Source organism: Silene latifolia, chromosome Y (assembly GCF_048544455.1).
Source record: "Silene latifolia isolate original U9 population chromosome Y, ASM4854445v1, whole genome shotgun sequence".
In the NCBI taxonomy this organism is placed as follows: Eukaryota; Viridiplantae; Streptophyta; class Magnoliopsida; order Caryophyllales; family Caryophyllaceae; genus Silene; species Silene latifolia.
In genome coordinates this window covers 307,145,299-307,157,590 of record NC_133538.1, presented here as the reverse complement: position 1 = coordinate 307,157,590, position 12,292 = coordinate 307,145,299, and the positions used below count along the sequence as shown (strand labels likewise).

Below are 12,292 nucleotides of genomic sequence, written 5' to 3'. Positions count from 1 at the left end.
TCCCAAATTTGTCCACAAAATAAAGGAGCTCAGGAGCACTTAAAAATAAACTAAGGTACCGTTTCAGCCTAACGAATTTCGGATGACAAGAATGGTGAAAAATCGTTAAATTGTTTGTCCAACCGGGAGGGGGTAGACCATCGAAAGAAAAAACAGGAATCATATGAGATAGCGTACTATTAATATCAACAATAATAAAATTATCGTTAACTACCTCGGTTTGGTTGCTCTCACTGTCGGAATCGTTGATAAAAGAATGTATTACCTCTTTCGTGCTAGGAGCAATTACTGACTGAGCTGTCTTCTCATTCCCCTCCTTCGTGGGTTCTATCCCATAAATCGCAGCCTCTAGCGCGTCCAGCTCAGCTTTGAAAATGGGATATTCACCATATCCATTGTCTTCGTTAAAATTTTCATCCAAAAGGAACCAAGATGATGGTTCATTGTGCTCCATGGCCAGAGTAATTGATCGAGTAAAGATAACACTCGATCGAGAGCTTTTCTCTTGAATTTCACTCGATCGAACATCCTGAACTGCTCGATCGAGGACTTCCTCATAACAGCTGTTCGATCGAGTGGAATATTCCGTTCGATCGAACACTTCTTCTGATAATCTACTCGATCGAACACTATTACTAGCTCGATCGAGTGATTTCTCTAGTGCAGCGTAGAAATCTTCGTAACTTGCTTCATTTTCGGATAGATAATCACATTCGGAGTCATATAAATCACCATCATCGATAGGCAGCTCAGGTTCTTCATGGGGAAGACCACTCTCTGTGTTCCTAAAGGTCGTCTCAGCGGTGAACTGAGCTATTTGAGACTCAAGCTCATCGATTTGAGTGTACGTGTATCTATCCTACTCTTGCATTTTAAATGCAAGTGTCTTGATCAAAGATTTCAGTTCCGCAACCTCTTCTTTCTGTCTATCAGGAGGAGGAGCTTGTTGTTGCGGTGGCCAAATGAATGGAGGCTTTTGATAGCCTCATTTATAAAGCGGATGTGGCGGCACAATTGCAAAAGGTTGACTGGCTTGTCTACGCTTCTTAAAAGCGCAAACTTCATCGTTCCCAGTCAAACAAACAGTGGCATTGTGCCCAGCAGCACCATATCTTTTATAGTAATACACCTGTTGCGCTATAGGATGGAACATAGGTGGAGGTCAAAGGTACTCAAGCCTTCTCTTTGACGATCTTTTACCTAGAACTATGTAGGTAGGACCTGTAGGACCTATCAAAACAACACTAAGAAAAACGATGAGAACTGCCTCAAGGAATAAATCCCTTGAGGCTAAAAACAGACAAAATTAGACAAGTAAATAAAATAGTTGCCTCTCCGGCAACGGCGCCAAAATTTGATACGGTCGTTATGTATCAAAAATAAAAACCTAAGTACTACTAACAGAAGTCAGCGGTAAGTAGGGTCGATCTCCACAGGGAGGCGGTCACTATCTACTTGTTAATTCGGTCTGTCTGGGGTCACAAGATGGGGGTTTGATTTGAATAAACTAAACTAAAGGAGGTTAAGGCAAGTGGAAAGATTAAGAGAAATTAATAAGAGGGAAAGGAAACTAGGATTTTCGGGTCATCAATGAATGTCAGTTAATTGCAGCTAAGGTCACAGATCAGTCGATGTGTCGGTCTAAGGGGGAACGAATATCTCCTTCCGGTCTCAATTCACCCTAAAATGCTATTAGCTTAGCTTCCGCCCTCACTAAAGCATCCTATTGTTCACTGCGGGTCTCACCCCTTCCATGTTGAAGTGTCCCCGACAATAATGCGATCATAATTGTCGATCATGATGATCACATGTTTAAATCTCATTTTTAAGAATACGTAAGGGATGATTCATTTTATAGTTAACTGATCAACATAAATCGGTAACGATTGGCTTGCTAGAGTTTGACGTTACTGTTGTGGGACGGTGGTGGTCAGTTGATCCCTTAAGGTCACACCTAAAGGATGATGCCTTAATCTGTAAAGTTGATTAATTGTATGACGATACAAGTTAATAAATTCCTTAAAATTGAACAATTCAATTTGTGAGAGAGAATATTGATATCTCATTATAATGGGATTAAATAAGATTTATTTTAGTAATTGAAATATTTTATTACTAAAATTGTTTATTGTTTGTCAAACGATAGAGATGAGAATGAATGGTTAATTATAATTACAAGATGATGTGAATTATAATTATATGACCCATTTTATTTATGTGATCAAGTATCACTAGTCAATTTGTTGTATGTAATTTAATTAATTTATAAAATGATATTTATGTGATAAATATGCATTAAATTAATTAATAACATGTAACATACTACATGTGACATATTGTGTGACAATTGACAAAATGACAAAATAAAATGGAGGTTCATTTTACCCATATGACCGAAAAATTGGAGGGGTAATAGTGGATTGTGGGTTGTATTATTTTATGTGATAAATAATATATTATTATGGCTATTGTAGACTAGCCTTAAAAGCCTACACTACCTTTTACATACCTATTGGCTTGAGAAGAACAAAAGGTAAATAAAATACCATGCATTGTCTTTCACATGCCCCCTCCACCGGTTGTATGCATTAAGAGGAGAGAATTTTATTCTCTTATTTAGTACTATTCATTCAAGATGCAAAAACTTTCTCCTCTCTCATATATTTTGTTGTTCATCTTTCTCTAAAACTAGAGAAATGATGATTAAATTTGTTTAATCACATTACTAATATTATTAGTGTAATATATGAGTATTAGTAATCAATTTTAAGGTAAACTACTAAACAAATATCTAGCACATATTATTTGGTAGAGATATGAGATAATCTTGGGTGCAATCAAGAGGAGTGGCTTCTACACTTGAAGTCTTCGGAGGATCATTCTATTACTCATCATAGCTCAAGAACAAGAGAAGGTAGGAGACCTTACTTGTGCCCATAAACCGAAATATTCAATGTAAGGAACCGGTTTTCCTTTACACTTATTTATATGTTTTGCATGCATAAGATTCTTAAGTTTTTATGACTAAAACTTTAAACCAAAATATATGATATTTAAAATATAATTTCCAACAAGTGGTATCAGAGCATTATGGTTGTTGCATGCAAGATCGGGATCGTTTTTCCGAGATAATACGATTAACGAATAAAACTTGAAATTTAGGATTTATGAAGATAAATTACGAAATAATTTTGCATGTTAAAAGTTTCTAGTCCTAAATAGATTTTAGGTCATATGGGACGATTTATGGATTTTTATTGTCCATTTTATATATTATTTGCATTAAAATGTGATTTTTATGAGAAAAATGTCGTTTTTGGACGAAAAATAGCTAAACTTCGTATTTTTCAGTGGTTTTTGGATATATTTTCACATATATTATCTATTGATGGCCTGTAAACTTTCATGATAAAATGAGTTGTTTTGCTCGAAATATGGATTTTTCAAATTAAAATCGTATTTAAATGGGTAAATAGGTTAATATGAGTTATATTTCGAATCTGGTCATGGAAATATAGTATGTTGTCACATGCAATTTTAAAAGATGTGTTTAAAATATTTGGCTGTAATGAAGTCTTTTTTCATGATTTATGAATTTTTGATGAAAAATCACATAAATAGTGACTATAATTAGTAATAATGCTAAAACATACTTCATGACTAAAGGAAAAACGTCACGTGTTGGATTTTAGCATATATTTCAGATCTAAAAGTGAAAAGTTGATGAATATAATTTTTCTCATATTTAAATGGTAATATTTGTTAAAACCGATAAACCGCAACATTGTTTTTCTCGATAAATTTTCGAAATTTTTAACCTAAGTTTTGAAAATTATGAGTGTCATGCTATTTTTCCAGAATGTTCATGAGTTTAAATTTCAAATTTCGAATTTATTTGAAATTTTTATCATTTAATTTGAAGTTTATAACATATTTTTGTATTTTTAGGTCCATTTGTGAACAATATTAAGAAATCAAGTTTAATTATTGTCAAAATGTTAGTGGAGACTAATTTTGAGTCGTAAAAGGGTTAGGGTAATTAACTTGTACATAAATATGAATTTATGTAATTATTGTGATTTTAATAAGTTAAATCACGCAAATTCGGAAAAAAACCGATTAATATAGGATATTGGCTCTTGAAGGCGATTTAGCATAAAATTTAGCATGTTCATACATATTATAACGCTGCATTTTAGTTATGATTGTCATATTTTAATTTTATGTAGTTTTTGAATTATGTAATTTTACTTAGTATGACCTTAGTTTTAATTGGTATTACCCGAAATGTATGGGAATATCGATTCGGTTGTAATTATTGTGATCTCGTATCACCGTTTTGTAATTTAATAGATTTATTTTTATTTTATTACAAATGTATAATAGGAAATTATGTAATTCATTTTGTAATTTATTTATTCCGGAGTACCTTGAAGACGGTGCCACTCGAGAAGGCGATCCATCAAAGAAAGTGTTGCCTTGAAATACGTGCCAAGACTGAAGTTCAAGGGACCAAAGGAGTTGGTTTCCGAATTTGTAATAGTTTATTAGATTTACTATTTTAGGAAGGCCATACTAGGATTTTTTTTTATGCTTTGCATTTTATTTATATGTTGCATGCATCGCTAAATCGCCATAACTAAACATGCATTTTAAATCGAGTTTATCGACCGTGTCGATTACAATTATCGTAGTTCACCGCTTTAGTTCACTTAAAACGTGATAGATAATAAATTGACATGACCTCTCGCTAAAATAAACAATTGAGACTTAGCCTTACCAAAAAGTAGAAACCATGAAAACCTATTTCATGAGGGAGTACGCTCGGCCCTACCGGGGTACAAACCTTGTTACGTAGGGGAAGTGGGTGATAAATGTCTATCCACCGAATTCATGTTGATAAGGGATGAATCGGCCCTATCGTGCCCAAGTTGATGTGGATTTGGATCATGGACACATTTATTCGAAATTTGGATTGAGCTCAACGGAAGTATTAGTGACCGTAGTCGCATGTGTTCCGGGCTAAAGATAAATATTAATGTAATTTTATCGACCAAGAGTTCTAAAAGTAGAATCAATTAAAGAGTTAATCCACCGAGTTATATTGATAAGGGATGAATCGGCCCTACTGATGCCTGTCGTTGTATGCACCAAAAATAATATTTATAGTCCAAACTACTACTATAGCTAGTGGCAGTTAGGGTCGAACCACAAGGAGGCGATGCAATTAATAGTTGTCTGATTTTAGTCTAAAAGTAACAGTGTGTGGGGGTTTGTTTTGAGTTGATCAATAACTAAGGCAATAAATGAAAAGTAAACCAAACTAGTAGTTGAAATCAAATATAAAAAGGGTACTAAGATGATCGGTTCACTATAGTTTCGGCGGCAGTATACTAGGTAGGTCTAAAACAAACACGTGAGACAGGAAAAATAAGAAGTCCTCTCGGTCCATTCTTAACAGGTAGCATCTTTCGATCTCGCTACAGGTCCCTAATATCACAAATATTAACTTTCGTTCTGAAAAGTGATTTACAAGTCTAAATTAACTTATCTTTCGATCTCATTAATCTAGTCGTCTTAATTAGGTAGTCTATCTCCCTCCCCTATCTTTCGATCTTTATTGGGTCGGTCAATTCCTAGGCATTCAACTAGTCGCGTGCACTCGATTCGTCAAACATAGCAATTTAATTAATTAAAACGAAGGTAAATCTCACGTGGCCAGTCGATCGAGCAGGGAACCCAGTCGATCGACCGTGGCGCGATTTCAGGTCTACTATTCTACGCCGCCTAACCTACAGATTCCCTACATCCTAGCACAAGGGATTTAGCTACTCATGTTTACGATAAAAATAACAACAAGATTAACAAATAAAGTTAACGAATTCATGCTTAAATTAACTGAACAAAAGACTAGCATAAAACGATAAATTGGCTTCCGGGAAACTATTCTAGCAATTCTATACTATGAACGAAATAAAAGCAATAAAACTAATTAATGGAACAGCGGAAATACCGTATGAAAACAGGAGAGAAGAATTGCAGAACAAAGATCCAGAAACCGAATGCAAAAGTAAATTGTATTGAAAACGAAACAATCTTGAGAACCCTAATTACTGATGATAAAAAACTGAATGAAAACTTGATAATGTGAGGTTACGTTATATAGGAATATAACGTAACACTTATTCCTAAACCTAATATACAATGGGCTTTGGAATTCTCGTTCTATTTCTTTAATTTGCGCATCAGCTCGTATTATGGTCGATCGACCATGCAAGGTAGTCGATCGACTGGTCTGCACTGAACAGTAGCTTCTGTAAGTCGTGCTCTGGTCGATCGACTATGGAGGTCAGTCGATCGACTAGAGTAGCTGGTACTTGGCTTCTAAATTCTTCATAAAGTTGTCTTACAGGCCTCGAAATGCGCAACAAGTTCATTCCTTTTGTAAATACTTCATGTCAAATGCAATGCAAGGTACTCGGGGACGGATTTAGCTTGATTTCCGCTGGATTCTTCACATTTCTGCAATAATGTACAAAAACACGAAAGTAGACGGAAATAGGGAGAATAGTAGCATATACTACATAAATGAGCTCTAAAATCCGTGTAAAATGGGGTGTAAAACATCATATTTGGGACATGCATCAAACTTCCCCAAACCAAACCCTTGCTTGTCCCCAAGCAAGAACTAGACTCGATCCTAAAACCTAGTGGAACGAGTTCAATCTCAGAGAGAAATGCAAACCGAATAGCCTAAACCAATTTAATGCAACAACTAACAATCAATTAGCAATATGAATCATGCAAACGAGTTATGAAGTCGTTGAAAACCTGCTGAACCGTCAACCATAAAGACTTATCATGATGGATTCTCACGGGTCGCTCCTATCACTCAATGAATACGGGTGAGTATATGTAAAAGATAGAAAGAAGTAATATTGTAAAGACTCTCACCTAACTATGACCTATAAGAACATGCCTACAATCTTATATGAAAGTAATCTCTACAACCATACATATGCATTCCAACCAAACAAATGACCATGACACATGCCGAGGTAAATATGGATATGTGAGGTATGGGTAAGAAGAGGCTAAGATAAATTTGGATAAAAACTGAGTTAAAAGCCAAGCTAGTAACTAAGGGAACCAAATTATAACAACATCCAACTTCTTGCTCAAACTTTCAATCGAAACGGGGCTAATAGCAAGCACAAAACTCACAATCTCCGATATAATTGTAATTCCCCAAATGATGATAATAAAGCATGGGAATAAATTCACCAACTAATCAAAACTCCAACCATATGATTTTATTTTCTCTTTTCTCGGGCTTCAGTCGATCGACCAAGATGGCCAGTCGATCGACTGCCCTCTACAGTACAGCACGCGTTTCTTTGTTTTTTCTTTTTTTCTTCCCCTTTTTTTTCAATTCTATTTCTTTTTCCTCCTTCATTCTTTCCTTTTTCATATTCCCAACATTATCTCAAAATGAGCATATGCCACCAAAAACGTAGTAACAATCCCAAGAACATAGACTACTAGCTTGACAAGGGCATGCTAAGTGTAGGATGTAGTTAACGGGACAAAAAGGCTATTTTTGGCAGTGTAGAGCTTATGGGTAAAATGAATAAAGGGGTGACCTCTTCCACATGTGTCAACTAACCACAAACCGAATGCATACAAGTATTAAGCAGATTAAGTTCATATTTATGCATATTGATATAACATGTCTCATAAGGAGTAACTACTCACAATCCTAGATAAACTGGTCATGAATGACACCTGTTATAAGCTCTAAACCTCAGAAATATAAGTAGTTTGCCAAAAATCCAAGTCAAGTTTCAAGTCCAGCAAGATATTTAACGAAAACTCGTAGACTATGGAAATGATTCTACTAATAACATGTCAATTAGCGAGGCTTAGGCATAAACAACTGAAAATGCAATGTCATCATTTAAATACTACCGTTCCGACTCGACCTATATGCTAAAATAAACGTGCACTGTTTTGAATTTTTGAAATTTTTCAATTTTTTTTCAATTTTTGTATATATAAGAGAAAATAAACAACAATGCAAGACAAAAATGTAAACGTGAATACAAGCAGATGAAATGCAACGCAAAACCCTTCCTCAAACCAAATCACACAATGTCCCCATTGTGCAAAATCATATAGTGAAATAAAAGGGAAACGGGAATTTGCGTTAAATTAACTAAACAAGACATGAAGTAAGGACTCGGAAACTCACAAGACTTTAAGCGCAGCAAAAAGGAAACCTCCCCAAACAAGCGTGAGCTAGGAGGTTTCAGTAGCCAGCAGTGCTACCAATAAGTACCTGAAAAGACAGAAAATACTGCGTTTAAAACCGAGAAAACAATTTACGAAACGTAAAATTATGTGTAAAATAAAGAAACGGAAGAAAACAGAAATGAGTCGGAGAATAAAGTGGAGAAAAGACTCCCTCAACTTCCGCGAATCGACCAAACACGACAGGGGAATCATCGAAAACAGGTACAACAGCGCAGGGCGGTCGATCAACCACATTACCTAGTCGATCGACCAGAGTTAACAGGGACAGAAGCTCCTGGAACTGTAGCGCTCAGTGGATCGACCATACTGGCCAGTCGATCGACTGAAATACCTGCTGTAACTTTCTGATTTCTTCAATTAGCTCAATAACTCGAGCTAATATGGTCCATAAACCTGTAAATGTACATAATAACGCGCCCAAAATTGCGCAATACCCAAAGTAACAGTCTAAAGTGTATAAAATCCTAAGCAAACTTATTAAAAATGTGAAGTCTCGCGCACACAAAAGCAATAAAAAGTCCAAAAACAATAAAATGAATGGTTTTTGAAAAAGTCTTAATCAACTAATAGCTGATCAAGAATGGCCACGGAATGGCCCACTTGCTCGGCTTCTGGCTACAAGATTTAGCCTCTACAGTGCTCATCTCCTCAGCTGCACTCTTCCCAACTCCAACATCCGCAAAACTCAACGGATCAACAGCTTCAACATCTTCCCAAGCAATGACCCCTTCTGGCTCATCAAAGTCCAAGTCGGACTCCCTCACTTTGACTGGCTCCTCATCAGGCTCCTCATCTGTGCCATAGCTAAGACATCCTAGGCCGCCTCTTTGAACGATTGGCTCCTTCACAGCTGGAGCAACATGCGGCACTTCCTTCCCCAAACCAGCTCCTGCAATATCCAAAATAGAAGAATTTTCCTCCAATTTGCTCCCAATCTGGGGCGGAGGTGTTATAGCTGAAACAGGCATATCAGGAAGCACAAAATAGGATTTCTTTTCAGAAATCGTATTACAAGTGACTGGCCACATGGGGTCTTTCTTCTTAGCTGTCCGGGCAAAGACAATGGAATGCTTCCCTACTTTGAAGGTCAGAGTCCCTGAACCAACATCTATAACTGCACCAGCAGTGTGCAGGAATGGTCTACCCAATATGATAGGAATGTGGGCATCTTCAGGCATATATAGTACAACGAAGTCAACAGGGAAAAAGAACTTTCCTATTTGCTAGACCGCAGAACGATCAGCCATCTGTACTGTCATGTTGGTAACTGCAAACCTAGTCAATTTCAACTTCCTAGCAAGACTCAAAGGTATTACACTAATACTGGCTCCTAGGTCACACAAGGCCTTCTCAATAGAAAAGGTGCCAATACTACATGGGACTGAAAAGCTACCTGGGTCTTCTAGCTTATGAGGTGCAGTATGGGTCAAATAAGAACATGACTCCTCAGTTAATGCGACAGATTGCACACTTTCAAGTGACTTCTTTTTAGATAAAAGTTTCTTCATAAATTTCATGTAAGCAGGCACTTGATTAACTAATTCAAGAAAAGGAACTTGCACATTTAAGCTGCGAATAATATTTTCAAATTTGTTAAACGATACATGTTCCTTCGTCGGCACCAATCTCTCTGGATATGGGGCTGTAAGAAGTAACTTAGCCCTCTCCTCTAGGTCTCTCATGCCGGCATCGGTGGACTTAGGCTGAAAATCCACTACCTTCTCCTTGTTATAGCTTGACCCTTCTTCAGACCGTCTCAAAAATGAACCATTAATCGTCATCGGGTCATACTTTGGAACCGGGACTGACCCATCAGCGTTTGGGTCTTGCCTCAATATTTTCGGAGTAGTCGTACCCCGAAACAAGTGGTCCCTCAAGTTATTTGGCATTAGAGGACGAAAAGACTCACCATCAGCAGCGTAGTCAGTCAATCGACCATGCATGTCAGTCGATCGACTAACTTCTACATGAACAATAGCTGTGTCGCTTCGCGGACTGGTCGATCGACTGGGTATGTCAGTCGATCGACTAGCATACCTCCTGATTGTCTTTTTCTTGCTATTATTCGTTACAGCCTTCTTCTTACTTGGTTCCGCCTCATCTTTTTCAGTGACATCCTCGACCATAGCGGACTCCTCAAGGGTGGACCCACTCCTCAAAGTAATAGCATTAAGGGTCTCCTTTTGATCCGTCTGCGACGGTAAATGTCCCGGAGCTCTTGTTGCACTCTTGCTAGCCAGTTGAGCAATTTGGCTCTCCAACATTTTCATCCCGGCTTCTCTAGCTTGAGACTCTTTCAGCAACAAATTTTTCAATTCATCAAAATCGGAGCCTTGGGACTGCTGCTGCTGCTGCTGTGGGGTATACGGAGGCTTTTGGTACGGCTGCTGCTGCTTATGAGGGGGCACATAACTTTGCTGCTGCTGCTATGGGGGTGGAGTCGGACTTTGGACATTTTGGCTACTCCACCTCAAGTTTGGATGGACATTTGGCTCAAAATAAGTATTTGTCTGCCTATAATGTTGAAAAGCAGCACAAGACTCATAGGGATTAGGACAAAAATCTGAAACATGTCCCTCACCTCCACATCTTTTGCAGACGAAAGGACCGTCTGACACAATATTCACTTGATAAATCCCTCCTTTTGAAGCTCCTCCCAACTCATACTTATCAAATCTCGTCTAAGAGCCTCTAATGCAGCTACAGAAGGGGATTCAGCAGCTCTCCTTTGATTTCCCCTGGAATTTCCATACTCAGCTTTATGGGTGGCCAAATCATCAATAATTTTCAACCCCTTAGTTTCTCCAACATTCTCCACGAATCTACCATTAGCTACCGCATCCAGGATAGCCCTCTGATCGTCATAAAGTCCATTATAGAATTGATTGCATAGGCTCCGTTTCTCGAACCCATGATGTGGAATAGTTCGCACCAGTTTCTTGAAACGGACCCATGCCTCATAAAAGTTCTCATCAGGACCCTATTTAAAGCTCGTGATCTGAGCTCTAATGGCATTGGTCTTCGAGGCAGAGAAATATTTCTTGTAAAATGCTAGGGCTAGCGACTTCCAATCAGTGATCTCGTTAGCAGCTCGATCCAGGTCTCGGTACCACTCCCTTGCAACATCACGAAGAAAGAATATGAACATAGTCTCCTTCACCTGGTCCTGGGTCACACCGGTCGGTGGGGGTATGGAACAGCAGTAGTCAATGAATGTCTCCATATGTTTAGCTCCATCTTCATTTGCAGCTCCCCCGAATTGGTTTCTCTCAACCAAGTTGATATAGGACGGTTTCGGCTCGAATTTTCTATCCGTCCCTAATAATGCGAATCCCTTATAGAGATTCTCAGCTGTCGGCTCAGAGCGACTGGCTATACTCGCTTCTTCAGCAATGTCTGGCGATGTGACAGTCTCTGCTGAAGAAGTAGAAATAGGTGACGAAGGTGGATCCTCCTCAAACAGCTCGTTCTCGTAGTAACTGGACAGAGTACTCAACTCTTCCTCTCGTAGTAACTGGACAGAGTACCACCCTGTGACATCTGCATAAGAGGAAACTACAAGTAGAATATGAGAATAGTTTAAGGAACAGATGTCCCTTAAACTAAGAGAAAGACTAAAAATAAAACAACTAATAATTTTAAACAATTGCCTCCCCGGAAACGGCGCCAAAATTTGATGCCTGTCGTTGTATGCACCAAAAATAATATTTATAGTCCAAACTACTACTATAGCTAGTGGCAGTCAGGGTCGAACCACAAGGAGGCGATACAATTCTGATTTTAGTCTAAAAGTAACATTGGGGGTTTGTTTTGAGTTGATCTATAACTAAGGCAATAAATGAAAAGTAAACCAAACTAGTAGTTGAAATCAAGTATAAAAAGGGTACTAAGATAATCGGTTCACTATAGTTTCGGTGACAGTATACTAGGTAGGTCTAAAACAAACACGTGAGACGGGAAAAATAAGAAGTCCTCTCGG

The 12,292-nt window shown here is 37.9% G+C and overlaps 1 non-coding gene across 1 annotated transcript; it reads left to right on the top strand.

The window, feature by feature from the left end:
* Nucleotides 1-11,219: 11,219 nt before the first annotated feature.
* Nucleotides 11,220-11,326, top strand: LOC141636220 (small nucleolar RNA R71). The gene has a single exon (XR_012540846.1). It is a non-coding gene; the product is annotated as a small nucleolar RNA R71 (small nucleolar RNA).
* Nucleotides 11,327-12,292: the final 966 nt, after the last annotated feature.